The 26252-nt window shown below is 45.2% G+C and overlaps 1 pseudogene; it reads left to right on the forward strand.

The window, feature by feature from the left end:
* The window catches only part of LOC124680656, a 35449-nt pseudogene extending 20386 nt beyond the window's left edge, over window positions 1-15063 (forward strand).
* The last annotated feature ends 11189 nt before the right edge of the window (window positions 15064-26252 follow it).

Consider the following 26252-nt stretch of genomic DNA (forward strand, 5'->3'; position numbering starts at 1 on the left):
GCGCAGAAACAGATTTCTTTGCTGTCACGAATCTGGGTCTAATTCTCTGTAGGTAACTCAGAAAATTATGCCAATTTACGTGAGTGATCCTCAGATATGTACGCAACTTTCATTCAATTTGAGCATTTTCATTTGAGCAAGTCTGGTGGCCTAATAAAATCCATCTTTACGGACTGTTCTGTTTTGACAGATTCTGCCTTTTATTTCGCATTGCCTCTTTTGCTATGTTGGATGAATTTCTTTGATCCATTAATGTCCAGTAGCTTTATGCAATGTCCAGAAGTGTTAAGAATGATTGTGTCACCTCTGAACATGTTAATTTTTATTGTCCACTAACCCTCTAATGAGTTGTTTCGAGTTTGGTGTGGAGGAAGTTTTCAAGGATCAAGAGAGGAGTATGATGCAACATGATTAAGGAGAGTGAAAAGCTCTAAGCTTGGGGATGCACCCGGTGGTTCACCCCTGCATATATCAAGAAGACTCAAGCGTCTAAGCTTGGGGATGCCCAAGGCATCCCCTTCTTCATCGACAACATTATCGGGTTCCTCCCTCGAAACTATATTTTTATTCCATCACATCTTATGTGCTTTTTCTTGGAGCGTCGGTTTGTTTTTGTTTTTGTTTTGTTTGAATAAAATGGATCCTAGCATTCACTTTATGGGAGAGATACACGCTCCTCCGTAGCATATGGACAAGTATGTCCTTGGTTTCTACTCATAGTATTCATGGCGAAGTTTCTCCTTCGTTAAATTGTTATATGGTTGGAATTGGAAAATGATACATGTAGTAATTGCTATAATGTCTTGGGTAATGTGATACTTGGCAATTGTTGTGCTCATGTTTAAGCTCTTGCATCATATACTTTGCACCTATTAGTGAAGAATACATAGAGCATGCTAAAATTTGGTTTGCATAATTGGTCTCTCTAAAGTCTAGATAATTTCTAGTATTGAGTTTGAACAACAAGGAAGACGGTGTAGAGTCTTATAATGTTTTCAATATGTCTTTTATGTGAGTTTTGCTGCACCGGTTCATCCTTGTGTTTGTTTCAAATAAGCCTTGCTAGCCTAAACCTTGTATCGAGAGGGAATACTTCTCATGCATCCAAAATACTTGAGCCAACCACTATGCCATTTGTGTCCACCATACCTACCTATACTACATGGTATTTTCCCGCCATTCCAAAGTAAATTGCTTGAGTGCTACCTTTAAAATTCCATCATTCACCTTTGCAATATATAGCTCATGGGACAAATAGCTTAAAAACTATTGTGGTATTGAATATGTAATTATGCACTTTATCTCTTATTAAGTTGCCTGTTGTGCGATAACCATGTTTACTGGGGACGCCATCAACTCATTGTTGAATTTCATGTGAGTTGCTATGCATGTTCGTCTTGTCGGAAGTAAGGGCGATCTACACTGAGTTGAATGGTTTGAGCATGCATATTGTGAGAGAAGAACATTGGGCCGCTAACTAAAGCCATGATCCATGGTGGAAGTTTCAGTTTTGGACAAACATCCTCAAATCTCTAATGAGAAAAGAATTAATTGTTGTCAAATGCTTAAAGCATTAAAAGAGGAGTCCATTATCTCGTTGTCTATGTTGTCCCGGTATGGATGTCTAAGTTGAGAATAATCAAAAGCGAGAAATCCAAATGCGAGCTTTCTCCTTAGACCTTTGTACAGGCGGCATAGAGGTACCCCTTTGTGAAACTTGGTTAAAGCATATGTATTGCGGTGATAATCCAGGTAGTCCAAGCTAATTAGGACAAGGTGCGGGCACTATTGGTACACTATGCATGAGGCTTGCAACTTATAAGATATAATTTACATGATGCATATGCTTTATTAGTACCGTTGACAAAATTGTTTCATGTTTTTAAAATCAAAGCTCTAGCACAAATATAGCAATCGATGCTTTTCCTCTATGAGGACCATTCTTTTACTTTCAATGTTGAGTCAGTTCACCTATTTCTATCCACCTCAAGAAGCAAACACTTGTGTGAGCTGTGCATTGATTCTTACATATTTGCATATTGCATTTGTTATATTGCTTTGCATTGACAATTATCCATGAGATATACATGTTACAAGTTGAAAGCAACCGCTGAAACTTAATCTTCTTTTGTGTTGCTTCAATACCTTTACTTTGAATTATTACTTTATGAGTTAACTCTTATGCAAGACTTATTGATGCTTGTCTTGAAGTGCTATTCATGAAAAGTCTTTGCTTTATGATTCAGTTGTTTACCCATGTCATATACATTGTTTTGATCGCTGCATTCACTACATATGCTTTACAAATAGTATGATCAAGTTTATGATGGCATGTCACTCCAGAAATTATCTTTGTTATCGTTTTACCCGCTCGGGACGAGCGGAACTAAGCTTGGGGATGCTGATACGTCTCCGACGTATCGATAATTTCTTGTGTTCCATGCCACATTATTGATGTTATCTACATGTTTTATGCACACTTTATGTCATATTCGTGCATTTTCCGGAACTAACCTATTAACAAGATGCCGAAGTGCCGGTTCTCGTTTTCTCGCTGTTTTTGGTTTCAGAAATCCTAGTAACGAAATATTCTCGGAATCGGACGAAATCAACGCCAAAGATCTTAGAATCCCCGGAAGCATCCAGAACACACCGGAGAGGTCGAGAGGGGGCCACAGGGCCACCAAACCCTAGGCCGGCGCGGCCGAGAGGGGCCGCGCCGCCCTATGGTGTGGCCCCCCGTCAGCCCTCCTGCGCCGCCTCTTCGCCTATATAAAGCCCCTGGATCGAAAACCCCGAGGCGAAGAACCACGATACGGAAAACCTTCCGGAGCCGCCGCCATCGCGAAGCCAAGATCCGGGGGACAGGAGTCTCCGTTCCGGCACCCTGCCGGAGCGGGGAAGTGCCCCGGAAGGCTTCTCCATCGACACCGCTGCCATCTCCACCGCCATCTTCATCACCGCTGCTGCTCCCATGAGGAGGGAGTAGTTCTCCATCGAGGCTCGGGGCTGTACCGGTAGCTATGTGGTTCATCTCTCTCCTATGTGCTTCAATACAATAATCTCATGAGCTGCCTTACATGATTGAGATTCATATGATGATGCTTGTAATCTAGATGTCATTATGCTAGTCAAGTGAGTTTTACTTATGTGATCTCCGGAGACTCCTTGCCCCACGTGTGTAAAGGTGACAGTGTGTGCACTGTGTGGGTCTCTTAGGCCATATTTCACAGAATACTTATTCACTCGTTGAATGGCATAGTGAGGTGCTTATTTATATCTCTTTATGATTGCAATGTGTTTGTATCACAATTTATCTATGTGCTACTCTAGTGATGTGTTATTAAAGTAGTTTTATTCCTCCCGCACGTGTGCAAAGGTGACAGATGTGTGCACCGTGTTAGTACTTGGTTTATGCTATGATCATGATCTCTTGTAGATTGCGAAGTTAACTATTGCTATGATAATATTGATGTGATCTATTCCTCCTACATATGCATGAAGGTGACAAGTGTGCATGCTATGCTAGTACTTGGTTTAGTCTCGTTGATCTATCTTACACTAAAGGTTACTAAAACATGAGCATTATTGTGGAGCTTGTTAACTCCGGCATTGAGGGTTCGTGTAATCCTACGCAATGTGTTCATCATCCAACAAAAGTGTAGAGTATGCATTTATCTATTCTGTTATGTGATCAATGTTGAGAGTGTCCACTAGTGAAAGTGTAATCCCTAGGCCTTGTTCCTAAATACTTCTATCGCTGCTTGTTTACTGTTTTACTGCGTTACTACTGCTACATTACTACTGCTTGTTTACTGTCCTGGGCGAAGCACTTTTCTGGTGTCGTTGCCGTTGCTCATCGCTTATTCATACCACCTGTATTTCACTATCTCTTCGCCGAACTAGTGCACCTATTAGGTGTGTTGGGGACACAAGAGACTTCTTGCTTTGTGGTTGCAGGGTTGCATGAGAGGGATATCTTTGACCTCTTCCTCCCTGAGATCGATAAACCTTGGGTGATCCACTTAAGGGAAACTTGCTGCTGTTCTACAAACCTCTGCTCTTGGAGGCCCAACACTGTCTACAAGAATAGAAGCTCCCGTAGACATCAGCGACGGCCCGCAAAGCCTCCTGGTCGCACGTCCGATGCTTATCACAAGGGCGTGCCACCTGACCTATACCTGGTCAGGAAGGTGTGGATGATGCCTCGCTTAGTTTCCTGCAGGGCACACACGTAAACGTTAAATACGAGCCTCGATCGGCTCTCAGGTTATCCTGTGAATCGGCTCAAAGAGCCGATCCACCCATGATTCAGACGGGGTGTCCGAATATATGGTGGTCCTGTTTGATCAAGATAAAGCTGATTAGATCTACGACAATTTAGGGTTTTCACCGCATAATCGGATCATCCTACTCACGACTGGGCCTCGCGCTCGCGCACGGTGACCGTAAGCCGATCCTAGACAGGGCCTAAAAACCAACACGAGGTTGATCCTCGGAACGTCCTTTCTAGGGCTAGCAAACGCCACCCTACACGCCGCTGGATCCTCCAGCCCTTTGTAAGGCCTAACTATTGCGGATGTTAAACTAATCCTTGATAAAACAAGGAGCAACCGTAACGGATCAGATCTACTAAACTATGATCAAGCGGGGTGCCGCCCCTACACCTAAGATAGGTGTAAGGGCGGCTAGACATGCAAGGGTTACACTACGAAAGCATATGATACGAAGAACAATGCTAACCCTAACATGTCTAAGATAACTACGTTGCTCGCCATCAAAAAGGCTTCAGCACGAGCAACGCATGAACAACGTGGGCAGGCTTGTGCTGCCTAGATCGCAAGATGCGATCTAGGCAGCATGGTGCTTACCGGTAGAAACCCTCGAGACGAAGGAGTTGGCGATGCGCCGAGATTTGTTTGTGGTTGAACGTTGGTTGTTGTTTATTCCATAAACCCTAGGTACATATTTATAGTCCAGGGGACTTTCTAATGTGGGCGTGCACTAAACCGTGCACGGGTAAAACTCTATCTTCTAAACTAAAATGTGATCTAATATATTACAGATACATGGGCAGTTTAGCCCAACTTGGTATAAAAGGGCCGATTCACGTATCCCTTCTATGTATACTCTTCAAATCTATCTCGATCGCGGCCCACCTCTGACTCGGTCAAATTCTGGTGATAACACATAGATAACAGTACTATAATTATTCTCACAAGTTTTACTCATAGGGAATATTTCAGGAGAATCCACAGGAACATAACATTCATCCTCCTATGGTAAGCATGGAGGACAATCAAATAGTGTAAGAGATAAAGAGTTACTCTCATTCGAAGGTTGGCATGGGTAGCTAATCCATTCTTCCTCCTTTTGTTCATCACTCTCCTCCTCTTTTTCATCCAATGAGCTTTCAGGTTCATCAATTTCTTCTTCCATAGGTTCCTGCAAATTATGAGTGCATTCTTGTGCATGAATGAGTCTCTCTTTATAATCAATGATATAAGGATTATTGCTGTAATGTTCTATGCAAAAATCAAGGATAGAAGAGACATAATCTTTAAGATTATTACAAGCAACACAGGTTTCATAATTTTTAGACATGAAAGATTCTATTTCAGAAGCTCCCATAAATAAAACAAATTGTTCTACTTCTTCGAACCCAAGATGAATATAGTTATTCCAATGATAGTTCACAATTAAAACTTCTTCACTAAAACCACATTGGAATTTAAGATGTTTAGTATCCTGTTTAGAGCAACAGTTTATATCATGGCGTTTAAGCAAGATTTTATCAATTGTATTCAATTTTTCTATAACGGCGCTCATGACTTTACCCTTTCTTGATTCTCTATAATTCATATATAATTCTATAAGCTCCATACAGGTTATGGGTTCTCCCATAACAACAGTTTTTAATTTTTCGGTTTTTCAAATTTTTATGGATTTTCGGGTATATAAGAAAAATAAAACAAGACAAAAACAAACTAGACAAAAGTAAACTAAGCAAAATAATACTAGACAGAAATAAACTAAGCACAAATAAACTAGGCAAAAGTAAACTAAGCAAAACGAAATAAAATAAAAACAGAGAGAGAGGTAGAGTGTACTCCCCAGGTGAACTTATGAGTAGAGCTATGCCTCCCCGGCAACGGCGCCAGAAAATAGTCCTGATAACCCACAAGTATAGGGGATCGCAACAGTCTTCGAGAGAAGTAAAACCCAAATTTATTGATTCGACACAAGGGGAGACAAAGAATACTTATAAGCCTTAACAACTGAGTTGTCAATTCAGCTACACCTGGAAAAGCACTAGTAACAGGGGTGATGTGAAAGCAGCAGTAATATGAGAGCAATAATAACAGTAACACAGCAGCAGTAACAGTAACACAGAGGCGATGGCACCAGAAAATAGTTGATACTACTTCCAATGACATATAGGACCGAGTGAGTATTTGATGATAATAGATGACAGATGACAGATGGACCGGGGTTCCCAGCTATCTACACTAGTGGTAACTCTCCAATAACAAGTGTTGGGTGAACAAATTACAGTTGGGCAATTGATAGGATTGAAATAACATTAAGACAGAACATCAAGTTTATTAATCATGTAGGCATGTTTTCCATATATAGTCATACGTGCTCGCAATGAGAAACTTGCATAACATCTTTTGTCCTACCAGCCGGTGGCAGCCGGGCCTCAAGGGAACTACTGGTAATTAAGGTACTCCTTTTAATAGAGGACCGGAGCAAAGCATTAACACTTGGTGAAAACATGTGATCCTCATATCTAAGCCTTCCCCTCCAGTTATCCCAGTTGCTGTCACTCTGGGGCCTCGGGTTCCGGACATAGACATGTGCAAACAACTTGTAGATACAATCTAAGCAATAATTATAGAGCTTAAATCTAAGATCATGCCACTCATGCACTAGTGACAAGCATTAAACACAACAAGGTTGCAGCAACAATAACTTCACAAACTTATATAGATAGACTAATCATAATGTAATAATTCATCGGATCCCAACAAACACAACACCGATTACATCAGATGGATCTCAATCATGTAAGGCAGCTCATGAGATCATTGTATTGAAGTACATGGGAGAGAGAGTACCAACTAGCTACAGCTAGAACCCGTAGTCCATGGGGGAACTACTCACGGAGCATGATGGAGGCGGTGGCGTCGATGGAGAAGACTTCCGGGGGTCAATCCCCATCCCGGCAGGGTGCCGAAACAGGAACTTCTGACCCCCGAAACTATGTTTCGCGATGGCGGCGGCGCTCCTGGAGTCTTTCTGGAATATGATCTGTCGATGTAGGGTTTTCGCGTCTGATGGATTATATAGGCGAATGGGCGGCGTCGGAGGGGTCCCGAGGGGCCCACCCCATAGATGGGCGCGCCCCCCTCTTGGCCGCGCCGCCAGGTGGTGTGGGGCCCCCTTGGCCCCTCTCCGTCTCTCCTTCGGTGTTCTGGGTCCGTCTCGGTAAAATAGGAGGTTCGGCTTTTGTTTCGTCGAATTCCGAGAATATTGCCCGAACAGCTTTTCTGGAACCAAAAACAGTAGAAAACAGGAACTGGCACTTCGGCATCTTGTTAATAGGTTAGTCCCGGAAAATGCATAAAAACATTATAAAGTGTGAGCAAAACATGTAGGTATTGTCATAAAACTAGCATGGAACATCAGAAATTATAGATACGTTGGAGACGTATCACGCCTCTCTGTATATTTTCCCTAAAATATTATATAATTACCAAAAAATAAAATTAAAAGCCAGTGAAATGCTGCCTCCGGTTGGAGTTTCCGGCAAAGGAAACCACCATAGTTGGTACAGTGTATTTTGCGCGACCGTGTCTTTTGGTAATTTAGTTTGTTTGGTTGTTTCCCAAATGTTGTCCAGACATTTTTTCGATAAAGAGAAATTATTGATATGAAAATATACCAATTACATCCAGCCTCTGCAACAACGTTCCACCCTAGTGGCAGTACGGATGCACACAGCCAAAAAAGAGTAAAGAAACCTAAGAAATAAAAGTCCCGCTGCAGCATTTCAGACCTAGCAACAGCAATACAACCACCACCGTGACAACACCTGAAATACAGACTCTCCAAAAGCGACGCCTCCAAGAAGGGAACAATGCACCAGCGCCGTCATCGCCCGATCAAAGGTCTTAGGTTTTCACCCTGAAGATAGTCCCCACTCTCAAAACAATGCCTCCAACAAGATCATTGCCAGGAGTTAAGGCCAGACCTTGGGTTTCACCCTAAGAGGTAAGACTCTGAATTTCACATGTGCTGCCACCGCCACATGCGTACCACCGCTGCGGAGTTCGGAACGCCAAGCAAATCCCTCAGCATCACGGAGACTCGAACCTCCTTTAGCCGGTCCACCAATCCGGCCTTCATGATATTCCTTCTTCTGACTTCACCATGGACCAAAAAGTCACCTGATGTCAACACACAATAGAGCTTTGCGCCGCTCCCTCCGGAACAAACGGTCGGAATAAAAACATGGGTGCGTGCGACCGAATACCACCCGATCCAGCAAACTCCACGCAAAAGATGCACTGTTCCAATCGCTGGCGGAGCTTTCCGAAACTCTCTCTCCAGTTAGATCAAGGCAAACTAACCTCCGGTAGATCTTCATCTTCGTGTGCGAGAAACCCGAGGACCGCCACCAAAAAAAAAGCAAGACCAGCAACCCCCACGTCGCCAGTCCCTCCTGCTGGATCACCAGGGAAGAGGACGGCGGCGCGGATCATGTGTACCAGCGCCGAACCATCACCGGGGGCAGAGGCCGCCGCCGCTTCACAGAATCCTCCATGGCTGCCGACGGAGAGCATCAGGCCCCGGCCAAGTAGCCGTGCCGCCCGGCTTCCTCCACCGGCACTTCATCACCTCCCATGGAACGCCTCCGCGGAAGCCCTCTCCCCCCCACCGTCGTCGTTCAACGGAAGGGGCGCCGCCACCGCCACCGGGGCCAGGGCCAGGGCCGAGGCTGGGGCTAAGGCCGGGGCTAAGGCCTAGGCCGGCAGCAGCGGCGGCTGAGGGGCGGCGGTCTGGGGGCGACTGCTCGGGGCGGGGCGGGCGGATCCACCGCCGCTGCCCGGGAGGAGGGCAGGAGAGGAGGAGGGCGGCGGCTAGGTTAGGAGAGGAGGAGCAATAGATAGGATGTTTCTACAGACGGCTAGCTGTTGGTCAGCAATCATGGATGGATATGTCGGTGGGCAAACATTTACTCTGCACGTAATTCCAGTAGAGAATGTAACGACTTCATCGCTTACATGCATAAAACTTAAGAGCATCCCCAGCCGTTGGGGCTCCCCAGGCCTAAATCCGGCGCTATTTAGCGCCGGATGGATGTATTTTTTGGCCTGGGGAGGCCCATTTTCCCAGAGGCGAGCCCATGGTCGCCTTCTGACACGCACCCACCGCATGTATAGCGACGGTGCAGTCACCGGGAAGGGCAACCGTCGGAGTGCCCTCGACGTATTGAACCGCCGTAGTGGTCCACGAAGTGGACTGGCGAGCCCAAACGCCTCTTCGGTAAGGGTCGAAGTGGCCTCGACGCGAGAACTGCCGTAATGGAGCACGAACTCCCTGGAAGAGCAACCGCCGCTCTCTTCGTCGAGAGACCTACATATACGGTTTCCGACGGCCAACGTCATTCATCTATTCTCTCCTCACCATCCTCTCTCAACCATGAGCGATCTCTCTTGGCCATTGGACACCGACAGCGAGGGGAAGCCGCCTGGATGGCGCCATTGGTGGGATCAAGCTGCATCATCCAGCAGCGACGATTCCCCCCCCCCCCCCCGACGGCCAGCGAGGACGAATGGGATGACGATGAGGAGGAGGACGAAGAGGCCGAGGAGCAGGCCAAGGAAGATGCCGAGGAAGAGGTCGAGGAGCAGGAGGAGGAGGAGGAAGAGGCTGAGGACGCTGACGCCGAGGACGACTCAACTTCCTCCGACGAGGAGGTGACGAGCCGGAAGCGTCGCTGCCACGACGATGAGGCGGGGCCATCTAGGAAGAATAAGTAGTTTAAGTTTGTTTTAAAGTTTTTATATGTAATTTTTATGTTTATTTGAATTATATATAATTTGTCTATGTTGCACCACTTGAGAGTTGAAAGCTTTCGACGAGGGTATTGCCGTAGATCGGGAAGACGAGGGTGTTGCCGTAGATCGGGAAGATGAGGGTATTGCCGTAGAAACCCAGGCCATTGTCGCCGACAGGTTGGGGCCACCAGACGGTTCCCGCGATTTTCTCTCGTCCGGAATCCCCGAGCGCTCCCTGGGGGGCGGGGATGGCCTGGGCTCTCTAGACGGTGAAAGGCCTAATCTGGACGAAAACGAGGGTCCGGGGCGGGACTGGGCCGTTTTCGTCCATCCGGATGAAAAAAAGGCGTCCTGGGAGCCTCGTCGGGAAGACGGCTGGAGATGCTCTAACTAAACGATTATTGCACTGCCCTGTGCTTCGACAGTTTGGCCCATAATTAAGGTCCAACAATCCATGGCATCCGAGCAGCGCCTCCGTGCGCTCAAGGCCTTCGACGACACCAAGGCCGGCGTCAAACACTACGTCAGGTACCCAGATTGCCGGCACAAAAAAGTGCCAGTAATTGTACCAAAAGTGCTGGCAATGGTTTTTCGAGGCAGAAAAAAAGTGTTGTATTTGATCCAGTCGAGATAGCTCTTTGCCGGTATTTTTAGGAAAGTGTTGTTAGTTGTATTTTAAGGCACTTCCAGAAATGCCGCTAGTTAGTATTGCCGGCACTTTTGAAAGATGCCACAGAATCTTTTTGCTGGCACTTTTCGAAAAGCACTTTTCAGAAAATGTCATGAAATCTTTTTACTGGCACTTTTCTAGAGATACCATCTAAACTTTTTGCCGCCACTTTTAAAGGATGCCTACAATTACTTTTTCAGGCTTTTAATTCTGGTGCCACTGATTATTTTCTTAGGCATTTTTAAGGTTGTTAAACTGTCTGCAAACATTCAAGCAATCTACAATCAAGCATACATCACACTCAAGAAGTCAAGCAATGTTTGAAACCAACATTTTGAAACATTCAAGGATTCACAATCCAGGCATCTAATTAACTTCCATGACCAACAGTGTTCATATCCACATCATGAACAACATGGTTTGAAACCATTTGATAAAATACACAACAAGGTTCATCTAACATGGTTCATCTAACTGGCTTCCAATTTTCCTCATTTGTTCCCGATTCGCTTGCTTGTTCCTCCAATGTCAGCACCCTACCATCAGATCTAGAATAAACAGATTAAACACAGAAGTAGTTATGTTTCTTATATCAGGGAAGTAGATATATTACCCATTGCGAAAATAAAATCCAATTGCAGCAATAACGTGAAGAAAAGCGTCTAACATTCGCACTTACAAATTCAGTAGGTCAAAAGCTTTCTAGAGCCTATGCCTATTACAGGAAAGATATTAGAGTACAAAATAAAATAATTTGTAGCAACTAAATATTAGTTGGTTCTACACAGGTAATAGGCCAAAACTGAACATAATGGCTTAAAGAAGAATTAGTTTTATCCTGTAACAATACCTCGTATCGAAATGTATATAGAGAGCAAAAGCTCAACAGAGATGTGTTATTATACAGTTAAGGCTCTGAGCACATGAATAATAATTAGGGGGGTTAGCTTAACCATGCTCGTTGAAGACATTAACCATGCATGTTTAAAGTGGCTAAAAAGTAGGTCGTGCATTACAGAAAACTGGGTTCTATAGGAAAAAGTATATAGTAGTGGACTTTAAGCAACGAATCATCATTTATACCTTGCCTTCAATCTTGTCAATGACACTGCAATTTCAACATAACACATGTGAAAAACATCAGTGAATTATGAGTAATACAAATGCGCTGCATGCCAATGAAACGAGGTAAGGAGATTATCAATCTTGAGCCTACAACATGATAGACAATGGCAGCTTCTATGGAAAAGCTTTAACAGAAACAGTTATGCAAACATACTGATGACTGTTAATCGAAACAGAACACTGAATCGAACATTCTGAAGCTTTTCTTTATCTTCAATCACAAGTTTATACTATCATGGAGAAATATAATTAAATAGCATCTTATCAGCCATCGCCTTATTATATGCAATCTTAGTCTTCTACAGCGCAACAGAACACCAGATTGACCCGACTAAAGACATTATTAATGCATTACATAGAAGTACAATATCCGCAGTTCATTTTCTATAAAAGAAAATAAACAACTATGTATAAGCAACGAAGCAGAAATAAAGCGGATGCTGCAAATTAACAGGAACCCCTTCTTAAGGGATTCAAGAAAACTAAGTTACACTGCTTACCATCTGTTCCCTTGCCTTGATTACCGTCTACTGCCTTGCCTTGCTCACCATCTGTTGACACTTCAGAGCATTTCCTTGCTAATTCAAAAGAAGCCATCTGTTGAAATTGCCTGCAAAGGAGAAATATAGTTTACCAAAAGATATTTTGCATACAATAAATTTCCAACATAAGTTTCAGCTAGCAGGTAAAGCAAATAGTACTAAATGGACATAAACAAGGAAAAGCAGAGAGGTGATTCTGTTAGACATTTTTGAAGAATTAAAAATAACTTAGCAGTGTTCCTCAATAAGTGTTGTTTGCTATATTTACAAGGTTATAACTAAATGAAGCTTCCAATATTAAAAGAATTACTGAGATATGGAGAAACACTGCACCAGACTTCATACATCACAGTAATTTTGAGATCCACACATAAGGAAGCAACAAGCTCCACCGTCCGTGCCCAGTTTTACAAAGTTTAACAGAAAACAAACTATAGGAAAAATCAGGTGCCGGAACAAAGTTCCCCGCAACACAGCTACTTATTACATCACCAAACTACAGTCCAACAACCACAGAAACAACATTTTAGGCTCACCACCTAAGTGTGATTCTCAAAACAGTCTGTCAGTCTCCCTACAACTGGAGCCCAGCCATGACGACGTGAGTAAGCCTCGTTGTTAGTTTGAACAGGCATAAGCGCAGTACTCGGCTAGCTAATGACCATGGCCTTTTAAAATACCAGCAAACAACAGATGCAGCACCAACTACAGCTGGTTGCAGATGCAGAAAACGACATGGAGTTGTCACAGGCAACAACAAAAGAAAAAAACGCATACCTTATCATTGCATTCATTTCAACCATCTGGCTGATGAACTCGTCTCTGAAACAACCATGAAAATTTTAGCCGCTACCAGTAACACAATCCTACTGGAGCACAACAGAAACAGCCGATACAGAGAGTTCATCCTGCTCACCTCTCACTGTCTTCCTTGCTCTGCAGAGACATTACATCAAGCACCAAAAGCGCAACCCCACCGACGCCAATCATACATACACACAGCACCAAAAGCACACAAGCGTGTCATGTTAAAGCAACAGAGACTAGTAGGACCCTGATTCAATGCGATTTGCGAGGTTTCTGACCTTAAGCTCCTCCGGCTCGGATCCCACCTTGGCGATCTCCTGGAGATGCGAGATGGTCGCCTGCACGCGCCAAAACACGGCGAAATTGAAATCAAATCAGACGAACTGGGAGAAATGATTCGCCAATTCGGCGGGGAGGGAGGGAGACGAGGAGGGACCTCGAGCGCCTGGATGGCCGCGGCGGCGATGGAGGCCTGCACCTGGCTCCCGCGCAGGTCCGTCTCCGCCGCCTCCCGCGCGCGCTTGGCGGCCTCGAGCTCCGCCGTGGCCGCGTTGGCCGCCGCGAGCACGTGTGCGTGAGAGCTGAGAGTTGAACGGAATGAGAGCTGAGAGCTGAGAGCTGAGAATGAGATAGTTGATTGGTTTGAATTTTGCATTTAGGCCCTTCAGTGGTTTTGGGAGGGGGTGGGAATGCCGGCACTTTTGCCAAATGCCAGTATACATCAACATTGATGGCATTTTAAAAAAAATGCCACTAATTAGATGGTAATTTGAGGCACTGATCAGAAAGTGCCGCTAATTACTAGCATTAGCGGTTTATTTGAATAGTGCAGCCAATACCGGTACGTGAGGTTGAGAAAGGCATCGTCGACGCTGGCGTCAGCACCGTCCCCTCCACATCTTCCATCACTCACCCGAATCAATCTTCCCCACCATCCACGAGATGCACCTCATCACTTCACCATTTCTCTCATCGACCTCGCTGGCGCCGAATGAGCCGAGCAGGTGGCCGAGGTGAAGTCGACCGCGGAGACGGTGGGCTTCTTCCAGGTGGTGAACCACGGCGTGCCGGCCGACCTCCTCGCCGACACACTCGTGCGCGTGCGCCGTTTCCACGAGTCGCCGGCGGACGCCAATTCGAGCGGCGCGTCCGGTACCAGAGCAACTTCAACCTGTTCCAGTTGCCCATGGCCAACTGGCGCGACACCCTATACATGGACTTGCCGGCGGCACCCACCGACGAAATGCCGGAGGCATGCAGGCGCGTCGTGCCAGAGGCCCAGAGGCCAGAGCACGCGAGGCTGATGCTGGTCGAGCTGCTGTCCGAGGCGCTGGGCCTGAATCAAGGTACCTGGAGCACGATGCAGCGTACATGGACAGGCTCAACTTCGCTGACCACTACTACCCGGCGTGCCCGGACCTGCGCCTCACGCAGGGCGCCACCAGACACTCTGACCCCAGATTCCTCACCGTGCTCCTCCCGTACGCCGTCGGCGGCCTCTAGGTGCTCGTGGGAAACAAGAAGTGGGTGGAGGCCGTGGCGGTGAGAAGAGGTGCCGGCTGTGGCGGTGGTGAACGTTGGCGACTTCTTGCAGCTCGTGTCCAACGACAGGTTCGAAAGCGTGGAGCACCGCGTGGTGGCCAACAGTGTGTCAGTGTGGGTCCCCGGGTGTCGGTGGTATGCTTCTTCCGGACGGACGGACGGTGAGGCCGCGTCCACCAGAGTGCACGCCCCGATTTTCGCCAAACGGCGACGGCCAGGCGTGGTACAGGAGCACAAGTGCACAACGGTGGAGGAGCTGCTGAGGCACGGCCTCGACGGCACTTCTGCGCTCCAACACTTCACGATCTGATAATTCATCTACCGTACCTTTTACCTCGTGTGCTTATCAAAAAGCAAACTCTAGAGAATAAAACCTGCCGGGAATAAGCATTCGGATATTCACTGATCAACAATGGACTAGAAAGCAGTGGCGCGGCGTGAGGCATGCAAGGAATGCCCTGCATTAGGGATAGGTATTGGCGCTAGGAATAATCATACAGAAGAGCAAGGAGCAGCCAACATTGTTAATAATAGACACTGTAAATAATAATTTCATTGCATGGTTCATTGACTTGGCCTAGACAAAGAGATCACAACAGAGCATAGATACTTGCCCAAATCAGAACATATTCTTGATGACAAATCAGTAAAGTAGGATGGTAAGATGAATGTCTGCCATTGCCTAGTTTCTGAGACTTCAGTAGTCTAGCAGGTGTGGTGGAAAAACTAAGACAGGGGATCTTCGATTATACAAAGCCACGTAATATTACAGTAGTTGAGGTATTACTTCATTAGAGGTACTCAATATTACAGAAGCTAATTGGTCTTACCATATACCTGAATTTAGTAAAAGAAATTTGATAACCTAGTGGGACTATGAATCACTGAAATCTTCACTGGCAACCAATAATCTATCCACGGTGCTGCATTTTATAAATGTTGGTTGGTGGGAATATCACTGGACCATTATTACATAAACCATAAAAGACTGTAAAGTCTAAATAAACCCTGGAGATGTATATTGCTGCAACTGGTGTAATTTATTAGTAACCTGTCAGTAAATGAAAACAAAGTGAACTTTAAAGGAACCCTTAAATCTGAACTCACAATTCCCAGGTCCCAGCCAGCGGCACAATCACTTTCCATTGATAAGAGTTCAAGGACACGTACTTCAGCAGTATCCCTTCCATTGCTCAGATCGGATCCTACATGAAGTAATGCATGCAAGATCAGCACCACACGATTAGCAGATTTGCTTTACAAAGAAAAGAATAACCAAGAAGTGAAGAGTAGGTAAAAGGTAAAGAAAGCTCTGTAATCACCAAGGCTACAGTAACCACCATGGGATACATTAGAGATATCTACTCAAAAGAACACATTACAATCACTTTCCATTGATAAGAGTACAAACTATATGCGCCTTCTAGAGCCAGCTTCACATGAACCACCAATAACTGCACATGCCAACCGCTGGCATCAAAAAGAAACTTCAGTGTAAACCACAAATAGACAACAAAACAATGATCACCGAGTTGCTACAGAAAGTCATTCAAATACGTAGTTTAAATAATCAAAAAAAATGTGGAGTAGAAGACTGATATGGCAAAGCAGAGGTAAGTACACATAGGGAGTAAAATGTAAGGAAAACCGAAGAATAGTTTGTTGCACAAATCTGAAAGTTTATTAATTCTATCGGAAATTCAAGAATACAATTCCAACTGTCATCCAGTAGTGTACTAAGAGCAATTCGAAGAGTATGCTGCTAAGTCTATTTCCCTAAGCACTGCAACAATTTTCAGTACGTAGCAAACATATGTCCGTAATCTTCTTGCATGATTTTAAAAACATTTACCACTCCTTGCTTTCATGTTACCATCAAAACAGTAGATGGAAATACAATTAAACTACAACCTAGATGTCTGATCCTCACGTCATGAGAAAAATAATGGCTTGTTTAGAAATGTATCTTGCAATTCAAAAAGGATAACTAACCTGAGGTTTCTCTTTGATGCAATTGGGGATATGTAAAGTCGTGTGTCAGCAGACATATTTGTAATCAACGTATTTACGACATCTTGATTCTTCACTCCTGATGCTATTGAATCCAACAGGGTAATCATGTCATCGTGGACCTTGCCTTTCCTGTACTGAAAACGTAAGGTCACCCAAAAGAAGTATGAGCTTGTACACAAACCATCAAGTTGCTGATAAATTCTATGATCAAGTACTCCTTTCGCCATGAACGAAACACTCTCTCCAGGGTACAGAGAGAGAAAGAGAGAAGTGGCAGATTGGAATGCAGAATAGAGAAACGGCAGGAGTAACAAAAGAGAGAGGCAGCACGCCAACATACAGAGAAGTACTCTGCATTGGTAGACTTTGTGCAGCCGGACAAAAATGAGATCAAGATTCTTCAAGGTACAAACAGGAGATACAACACCCAGACAAAAACACGTCAATGATCTGAAGCTTGTCATATCACAATAGTAGCTGTGTTGTAGATTTGATTGCCGTGTCAAGGCACTTGAATCAATGAAAGCAGTATTTATTTATCTTTGATAGATTGGTTTCAGACTTTAACCTAGAACTCCGTATATTATTCATATAAATAGAAGAAGGGAAATTTAAAGCTTAATGGTTGAATATCTATGTTAATCATATACAATGTTAAACTATAAACATCGCATACCTCCTAAGAGAATATAAAGAAGTAAAAAAACGGAAGCAGCAACTATTTTTATTTTAGTTGTTCCGGAATTATGGATGAGGTTCACTGAATCAGGAGAATTATGTTATTAGCGCTCCAAACTTATTTTTCAGCAGTGTAACATGCGATGTCTTGACAACAAATACATAAAATCAGATGCTAATTACTCAGCACGTGAAAAGCAAGAGACCAAGGTACATGCCTATCAGACTAAACCTAACAATCCTACATAAATCTTCTCAATCAAAATTATCCAAGCATATGCATCATGAAATTAATCTTGCCTGCTTGTTCCACACACAAAACTCTAGTACATCAAAGCACTTCACAATAATTTATCACTTCATACAAATTTTTCATCAATTGGACCGGGAAACCAAAAATAGTGGGTTGATTTATCCAAAAAAAATACCACAGTTAGCAATAACACGCAATCTCACGTGGAATATCTAAAATGACCATTTAAGTCAACCTAAATGGTCCCTTGTTCATTTATCTATCTGTAATAAAATTCATTTTTTTTTGAATAAACAGGGGCATACAACTTTAAGCAGTAGTGAAAATACATTACTTATTGTTCTCCTGTAGTTGTCAGCAACATACAGTTAAACATATAATGTTTTTGCATCCAAACCGAAAAGAATATAGAAACATGCTGGTAGCATAAGTAATTTGCCAATTACCTAGGCGAATTCCCCTCTTTTGAGAGTCCATAACAAATGTAAAATTGTAGCTGAACTGGCATCCGTCGTTAAAACATTTGGTCCAATACATACCTAAATACTAATTCCTCAGAACAACCAGCAGGGGCACAAATTCCCACATTGTCAGTAGTGAGCCGTGGGCATGAAGGTCTACCATTCAGTCCAAAAGTGGACACAGTGTGATGTCCATCCAGTAGAAAATTGACCAATAGCAAGAACTAAGGGGATTATTATTTCACCAACTGTATCATTGGATGTGCATCTTCCATTGCATCAATTTCCTGCATGTGGATCATACAAACAACAATCAATCGAAAATGCATAACCAAAATTGTATCAAAACAGAGGATTCAGAATAGCCAAAAAGATAATATACAGAGAAACTAAGCTTTACTTCGACCAGAAGCATCACGTACCAGAAGAGCAACCTAGGAGATACGGAATCAAAACCAGCATGAAAAAAGACACCACGCAGCAGAGCAATCTATGAGTGACGGAATCAAAACCAGCATAAAAGAAAACAGTACATACCAACAGAAGAAATTCCGTCGAGCATCACGCTACCATGGAGAATCTCTCTGCTGAACTGGCCGTCGAGCACACTCACCACACAAGAGGGCGATGGCACCACGGCCGAAGCCAAAATTCGTGCGGTGAGGGCGGCGATGACCGAGTGACCTCGCTAGATGAACGCCACACTGGAGGAGCTCGACGTCGTCCGGCGGAGGCGCGAAGACCGAGGAGATGGAGGAGGAGAAGGCGTGGCCGGCATGCTGGAAGTGCTCGCAGCCGTCGTGGTACTGCTCCCGTCGGCTTCGCGACCCGAGGGAGAATTCTGGAACAACGGGCCGCGGTTGATTGTCTTTTATATAGGGTATAATTGTTCGAAACTGGTGTCTAGACTCTGGACTGATGCGAAGCTTGCTGCACCATTTGATCAACTTCTTGCACGAATCTCTGATGAAATGGAAAAAATTCAGGCGGGAGCCTTTGTGCTCTCCCCGGTGAACTGTTAAAAAAAATACTTCTTGCACGAACCTAGATCTGGAGAACTTGCGAAAGCCACTCTCCTTATCATCTAACACGACATGAGCTTCGATGGTTGGAACCGTCCCTTTTTTTTTTTTTTTTTGAGGTAAGAACACTATATTAAAATAGCAGCAGGCCGCCTCATTAAAAACCTTCCAGTCCCCTTAGGTACCCTGGCAAGGAAAAGAGTGCGTAAGAAACCTGCTGCCCAGTGATTACAAAGTGTTCGTACAAACTAAGGCACACCCTAGCCCTTACAATCATTTGTGATCAACTCCAACGCACATGCTGGGGCTGAATCATGTAAAGAGCCACTAGAACCAGACTTGCCTAATTGTGCTAATACATGCGCTACCTTATTAGACTCACGGTCTACTTTCTGGATTCTAATATCTGGGTGAAATCTTAGAAGTTCTTTGATCTCCCGGTAGATACACCAAAGTGATGATCTATCAACTGATTCCGCCGAAATAGCCGTCACCACCCTAATACAATCAGTTTCGATAATAGCCGGCCAACATCGCATGTGAATAATCTTTTTCAAGCCTTCTAGACATGCAATAGCTTCCGATTGTTCCGCACTAGCACATCCTGTGAGATGATGCCAAACAGAGAGTTTAACATTGCCTGTGCAATCTCGCACGATCATGCCCCAGCCTGCATTTTTACTTGCCCAGTCCCAACCACCATCAACATTTACCTTAGTGCAACCAGCATTAGGTGGTCGCCAGTCCGACTTAGTGGAAGAGAAGTCCGAAACGATGGGATCCAATCGAAACAGTTTTTCCTTTCCTTTTGAATCATTCTGCTTTGAGGCCGCAAGCTTGAAAGTCTCGGCATAATTTTGCAAAAATGGCACAGATGCTGAAATAGGGGCTTTTCCGTCACCATGAACTATGTTATTTCTGTGATGCCAAACCCGCCAAAAAAGGAACAATAGCAATGGTTTCGTTTCAGCTGGTACGTTTGCAAGCAATTGCAAAAACCACTCTTCCCCTGTACGAATAAAATCCCGCTCTGGTGGCAGTGCCCAAACTTGCCTTAATTGACCACGTAATGCTCTTGCTGGAGTACAAAGAACCAACGCATGATGTGCATCTTCAGAAGCAGCACCACACACGGTGCATGTCGCAGGAATGGTTATTAATCGCCGATGAACATTTTCCATGACTGCCAAAGTATTTGTCGCTGCTTTCTATGCAAACACACGGATCTTTGGGGGAACATGTGCCTTCCATACCATGTCCCAGATAGTCCGGTCACCTGACGGGGATGAACTCGACTGACCCGTACTCAACCTCTCAACAGATGGTGCTAGGCCGAGTCGATAAGCCGAACGGACCGTGAATATGCCATTATCCTCACAATTCCATGCGACAAAATCATCAGTGGCCCTAGCTGGAAGCTTTAAAGCCAATACCGCTTCAGCATCATGATGAAAGAAAATTTTCCTTACAGTCACCTCATCCCATGTACGAGTAGCTGAATTAATCAGCTCAGACACCCATCTGAGGCGTGAGTGCTCACGCATGCCTGATATCTTCAGAGAATCAGAACGTGGAACCCAACTATCCCTCCATATACGAACTTGCGAGCCCGAACCAATCCTCCAGATAGCTCCTTTCTTCAGCAATTCTAACCCATACATCACGCCTTGCCATGACTGTGATGTATTCTGCACAAAAGCTGTGTCCAACAAGTTGCCATTTGGATAATATTTAGCCCTCAACAGTCGCGCACAAAGACTATGCGGTTCCTGGATAAGCCTCCACGCTTGGCGGGCCAGCAAAGCTTGATTGAACACCCTCAGATCACGAAAGCCTATACCCCCTTGCGATTTGGGTCGTGTCATTTTATCCCATGACATCCAATGCATTCGCCGACGATCATGTTCATCGCCCCACCAGAAGTTACGAATCACTTGACTAAGATCATCAACAAGCCCCGCGGGAAATCTAAAAATACCCATAGCGTATGTTGGCAAGGATTGCAACACCGCTTTTACCATGATTTCTTTTGCTGCCCCTGTCATATATTTCTCCACCCAATCGCTAGCTCTTTTGGTGAACTTTGATTTTAAAGGTTGAAACTTCCCCTTCTTCATGCGCCCTTCCGGTACAGGTAATCCTAGATATTTTTCCTCAAAAGCCACAGTTTCGTACCGTAGGATGTCCTGTATCTCCGCTTGCACATTATCTTGGCATCTATTTCCATACAAGATCGAGCATTTTCCTAAGCTCACGAGTTGCCCAGTGCCTCTTTCATACTGATCAAGAATTGACTTCACGACAGTAGCTTGTTGTGTCGTACCCTCGAAAAACATAAGGCAATCATCCGCAAACAATAAATGTGAGATTCCTGGAGCTCGGCGACAGATTTTTAATTCATGTAAGCCACCACTTTCCACTTGCTGTTTGATCAGATTAGATAGACCATCAGCAACAAAAAGAAAAAGATATGGCGACAAAGGATCACCTTGGCGCAGTCCACGGGATGGAGTAAAGGAGTCCAATAAGTGTCCATTGAAGCGAACCGAGTACCGTACAGTAGTTACACACGCCATAATCCACTGTATCCATTGACTTTGAAAGCCCAGTTTCGCCAATACCCCTTCTAAGAACCGTCCCTCCACACACTCTTTTCATCTATCCTTGGCCAAAGAAACAACCTTTTATTGGGACAACATAATTTTTTTGGCCACCTAGATGGTTCACATTGTGGGGAGTAACTGTAGTTGGGAATACGATCTCCCTCCCTAGGGCGCCACCGGGGTCCGATCTCCCTCCTTCCACCGCCCCCTTCCTCCGTTTCTCTCCCTCCGCCGCTGCCGTCGGCGCTGGCTACGGTGGCGGCAGGCCCCGGCACCAAGGTGCCCGGGGGGTTGTTGGAGGCGGCGACCGGCGGTGGCGGCTGGGGCGGCGACCTCCGGCTTCAGCGTGCTCCGCGTCTAGGGTGGCGTCCCTGGATGTGCGGCGGTGGCTCTTCCTCCACGGCCTCCGGCGATGGATGGTGGTGGCGGCGGCTGTTGGATCTTGTGCCCGCCGAGATCCATCGTCGGCTTCTGCTGGCGGTGCGAGGAAGGGGGTGGCGATGTGCGGGGCGAGGATGGTGTGGTTGCGGCTTCCGACGTCCACCGAATTCTCCTTCATCATCGTTGGTCAGCGGATGGCGGCGTGGGGGCTTGTTCGTCTGCTTCGGGTTTGAAGGTGGTGGTCCTAGGGTTCTTCTTCTGCGAAGATGAAGACCTACCGGATGCTGATCCTTTTCATCTAGCCGGAGTGTTGATTTCCGGAAGGCTCCGCCGGCGAATGCATCAGCGCATCTTTTGCCTGTAGTTTGCTAGATCGGGTGGTATTCGGTCGCGCGCACCCATGCTTTTATTCCGACCGTTTGGTTCTGGAGGGAGCGACGTGAAGCTCTTTTTCTGTGTTGACATCAAGTGACTATGAATCCATGATGAAACTCGGAAGAAGAGAATTTCATGAAGGCCGGATGGGAGGACTAGCTAAGGGAGGTTCAAGTCTCTGCGCTGTTGATGGACTTGCTTGGTGTTCTGGGCTTCACAGCAGCGGTATGAAAGTAGGGGCGACAACACAGATGAAGTTCAGAGTCCTACCTTTCAGGGTGAAAACCCAAGGTCTGGCCTTAACTGGTTGTGTCTGGCAATGACCTTGTTGGAGGCATTGTTTTGAGAGCGGGGACTATCTTCAGGGTGAAAACCTAAAATCTTTGATCGGGCGACGATGGTGTTAGAGCATTGTTCCCTTCTTGAAGGCGTCGTTTTTGGAGAGTCTGTATTTCAGGTGTTGTCTTGGTGGTGGATGTATTGTTGTTGTTAGGCCCGAGATACTGTAGCGGGACTTTTGTTTCTTAGTTTTCGTTTCTATTTTTTAGCTATGTGCATCCGTAGTGCCATTAGGATGGTGTGTTGTTGCAGAGGCTGGGTGTAATTGGTATCTTTTGATATTAATATATTCCCTTTATCTAAAAAAAAAGATGGTTCACATTGTAGGAAATAACTCTCCCCCGCAACACAAGTAGATGGGGCGCGTATACACCTCCAAAGTTTGTTGGTCCAGAGGGTAATCTCCCTGGAGCCTAACAATTTTATCGTCATCTTGAAACTCAACTGAATCTTCCGCAACATCAATCTTCTCATATAACTTCAACTATAGCTGAAAGAAATGGTACATGTTGTTTGGGGGGGGGGGGGGGTTAATGTACATTTTCAAGACTGCATTAAACCCTTCCCTACGTGCAGTAGTTTGTAGGAACGGGAAAACCAATCCTTAAAGCAGGCTGGGAAAAATGTAGCCCTAATGTGATAAAGATCACTCGAATGTGTGTTGTGTGTAACATTGTTTTCCATGATTATCTATTCCCACATCTTTTCAAACGCTTCGACTGACATGTTGTGGTCAATATTTTCATTAATTCCATTCATAGTTCCACATGTTTCGTCTTGAAATTCCCCAACACAGCCTGCGCGGGATGTGAGAATTACACTTGCAAGGTAGCATCTTGGTCGGTTATAAAATTTGGGGGCTGAAGACCATCATGGTAGCATCAAGAAACTCCTCAAACAGCTGGACAAAGCTCTTCATTCCTTAGGAAATCACACCCTACCTTGATAGTTTGACCATATCTGTTAATACCAATAAAGAGGCTAATGGCATGCTATACATATTTTTCATGAAGGTGTGGTGTTGAACAAGACAAAATCATTGTAGCTTTTTGACGCAGCCCAACTACCCAAAAGATGTGGTCAACCTTATTAAGAGAATCAGTCTGTAAGCTGAAAGTAAAATCTGGATCTTGTTTCTTTGTCTTTGCAAAGTTAGCAAGCAATAGAAACATGTCCTTGTCGGTGTGGAATACATCCATTACATCCATGCATTTTCTTACATCCTCTCTAAAAAAGGAATTTGCTTGCAAAAGTCATGGGCAACATTGGCCATACCCCCATGAACCTCTCCCACAATCCTCATTACCCCAGCCAGTTGAGAGATTCACCTCATGCAAAAGCTTGACAAATTTTTTTCCTCCTTAGGAGTGCCTTTACGAGATCTTAATTATAATGTAAATGAGAACTTCTTAATAAGTTGGTGTGCTTCTGCTCCTCCCTCTTAGTTCCTAGGCACGCCTTGCATTCCATTTTCTTGGTGATGTGACGATTCCTTTGCCAGATTGATGGTATGATACGTCTCCGACGTATCGATAATTTCTTATGTTCCATGCCACATTATTGATGATATCTACATGTTTTATGCATACTTTATGTCATTATTATGCGTTTTCCGGAACTAACCTATTGACGAGATGCCGAAGGGCCAGTTCATGTTTTCTGCTGTTTTTGGTTTCAGAAATCCTAATAAGGAAATATTCTCGGAATCGGACGAAATCAATGCCCAGCATCCTATTTTTCCACGAAGCTTCCAGAACACCCGAGAGCCACCAGAGGGGAGCCCTGGTGGGCCCAGATGATAGGGCGGCGCGGCCAGGGCCTGGGCCGCGCCCCCCTGTTGTGTCGTCGCCTCGTTGACCTTCCGACTCCGCCTCTTCGCCTATTTAAAGGTCCCTGACCTAAAACCTCGATACGAAAAAAGTCACGGTACGAGAAACCTTCCAGAGCCGCCGCCATCGCGAAGCCAAGATCTGGGGGACAGGAGTCTCTGTTCCGGCACGCCGCCGGGACGGGGAAGTGCCCCCGGAAGGCTTCTCCATCGACACCACCGCCATCTCCATCAACGCAGCTGTCTCCCATGAGGAGGGAGTAGTTCTCCATCGAGGCTCGGGGCTGTACCGGTAGCTATGTGGTTAATCTCTCTCCTATGTGCTTCAATACAATAATCTCATGAGCTGCCTTACATGATTGAGATTCATATGATGATGCTTGTAATCTAGATGTCATTATGCTAGTCAAGTGGGTTTTACTTATGTGATCTCCGGAGACTCCTTGTCCCACGTGTGTAAAGGTGACGAGTGTGTGCACCGTGTGGGTCTCTTAGGCTATATTTCACGGAATACTTATTCACTCGTTATGAATGGCATAGTGAAGTGCTTATTTATATCTTTTTATGATTGTAATGTGTTTTGTATCACAATTTATCCGTGTGCTACTCTAGTGATGTTATTAAAGTAGTTTATTCCTCCCGCACGGTGTAATGGTGACGAGTGTGTGCATCGTGTAGTACTTGGCGTAGGCTATGATTGTGATCTCTTGTAGATTATGAAGTTAACTATTGCTATGATAGTATTGATGTGATATATTCCTCCTTTCGTAGTGTGAAGGTGACAGTGTGCATGCAATGTTAGTACTTGGTTTGGTTATGTTGATCTGTCATGCACTCTAAGGTTATTTAAATATGAACATTGAATATTGTGGAGCTTGTTAACTCCGGCATTGAGGGTTCGTGTAATCCTACACAGTTAGTGGTGTTCATCATTGATACGTCCAATTTGCATCACTATTTTATATCATAATTTGCTGTTATTCATTGATATATTTCATATTTGTACATAATGCTTATGTTATTTCATCTATTTTGCATGTTTCATGATTATTTGGGGATCGCGCACCGGAGCCAGGATTCTGCTGGAAAAAGCACCGTCAGAACGCAATATTTCGGAAGATCAACAGTTGAAGGAAATTATACGAAAATTCCTATTTTTCCAGATGACGAAGGGAGCCAGAAGGGGGAGCTGAGGAGGGCCGCCATGGGCCCCCCTCCCAGGCCGGCGCGGGCCCTGCCCTGGCCACGCCGCCCTATGAGGAGGGGGCCCACAGCCCCCTCTCGCCTCCTTTTCTTCGCACACGCCTTCGCCCCGAAAACCTAAGCCAGGGGGGTACGTCGAACAGAGCCACAGCCGCCTCTGCGGGGCGGAGAACACCAGAGAGAAAAGAGCTCTCCGGCGGGCAGGAATCCGCCGGGGAAATTCCCTCCCGGAGGGGGAAATCGACGCCATCGTCACCGTCATCGAGCTGGACATCATCTCCATCACCATCACCATCATCTTCATCATCATCACCGCCGTCTCCACCGCTGCACCTCGTCACCG

Source organism: Lolium rigidum, unplaced genomic scaffold (assembly GCF_022539505.1).
Source record: "Lolium rigidum isolate FL_2022 unplaced genomic scaffold, APGP_CSIRO_Lrig_0.1 contig_24242_1, whole genome shotgun sequence".
Classification (NCBI taxonomy): domain Eukaryota; kingdom Viridiplantae; phylum Streptophyta; class Magnoliopsida; order Poales; family Poaceae; genus Lolium; species Lolium rigidum.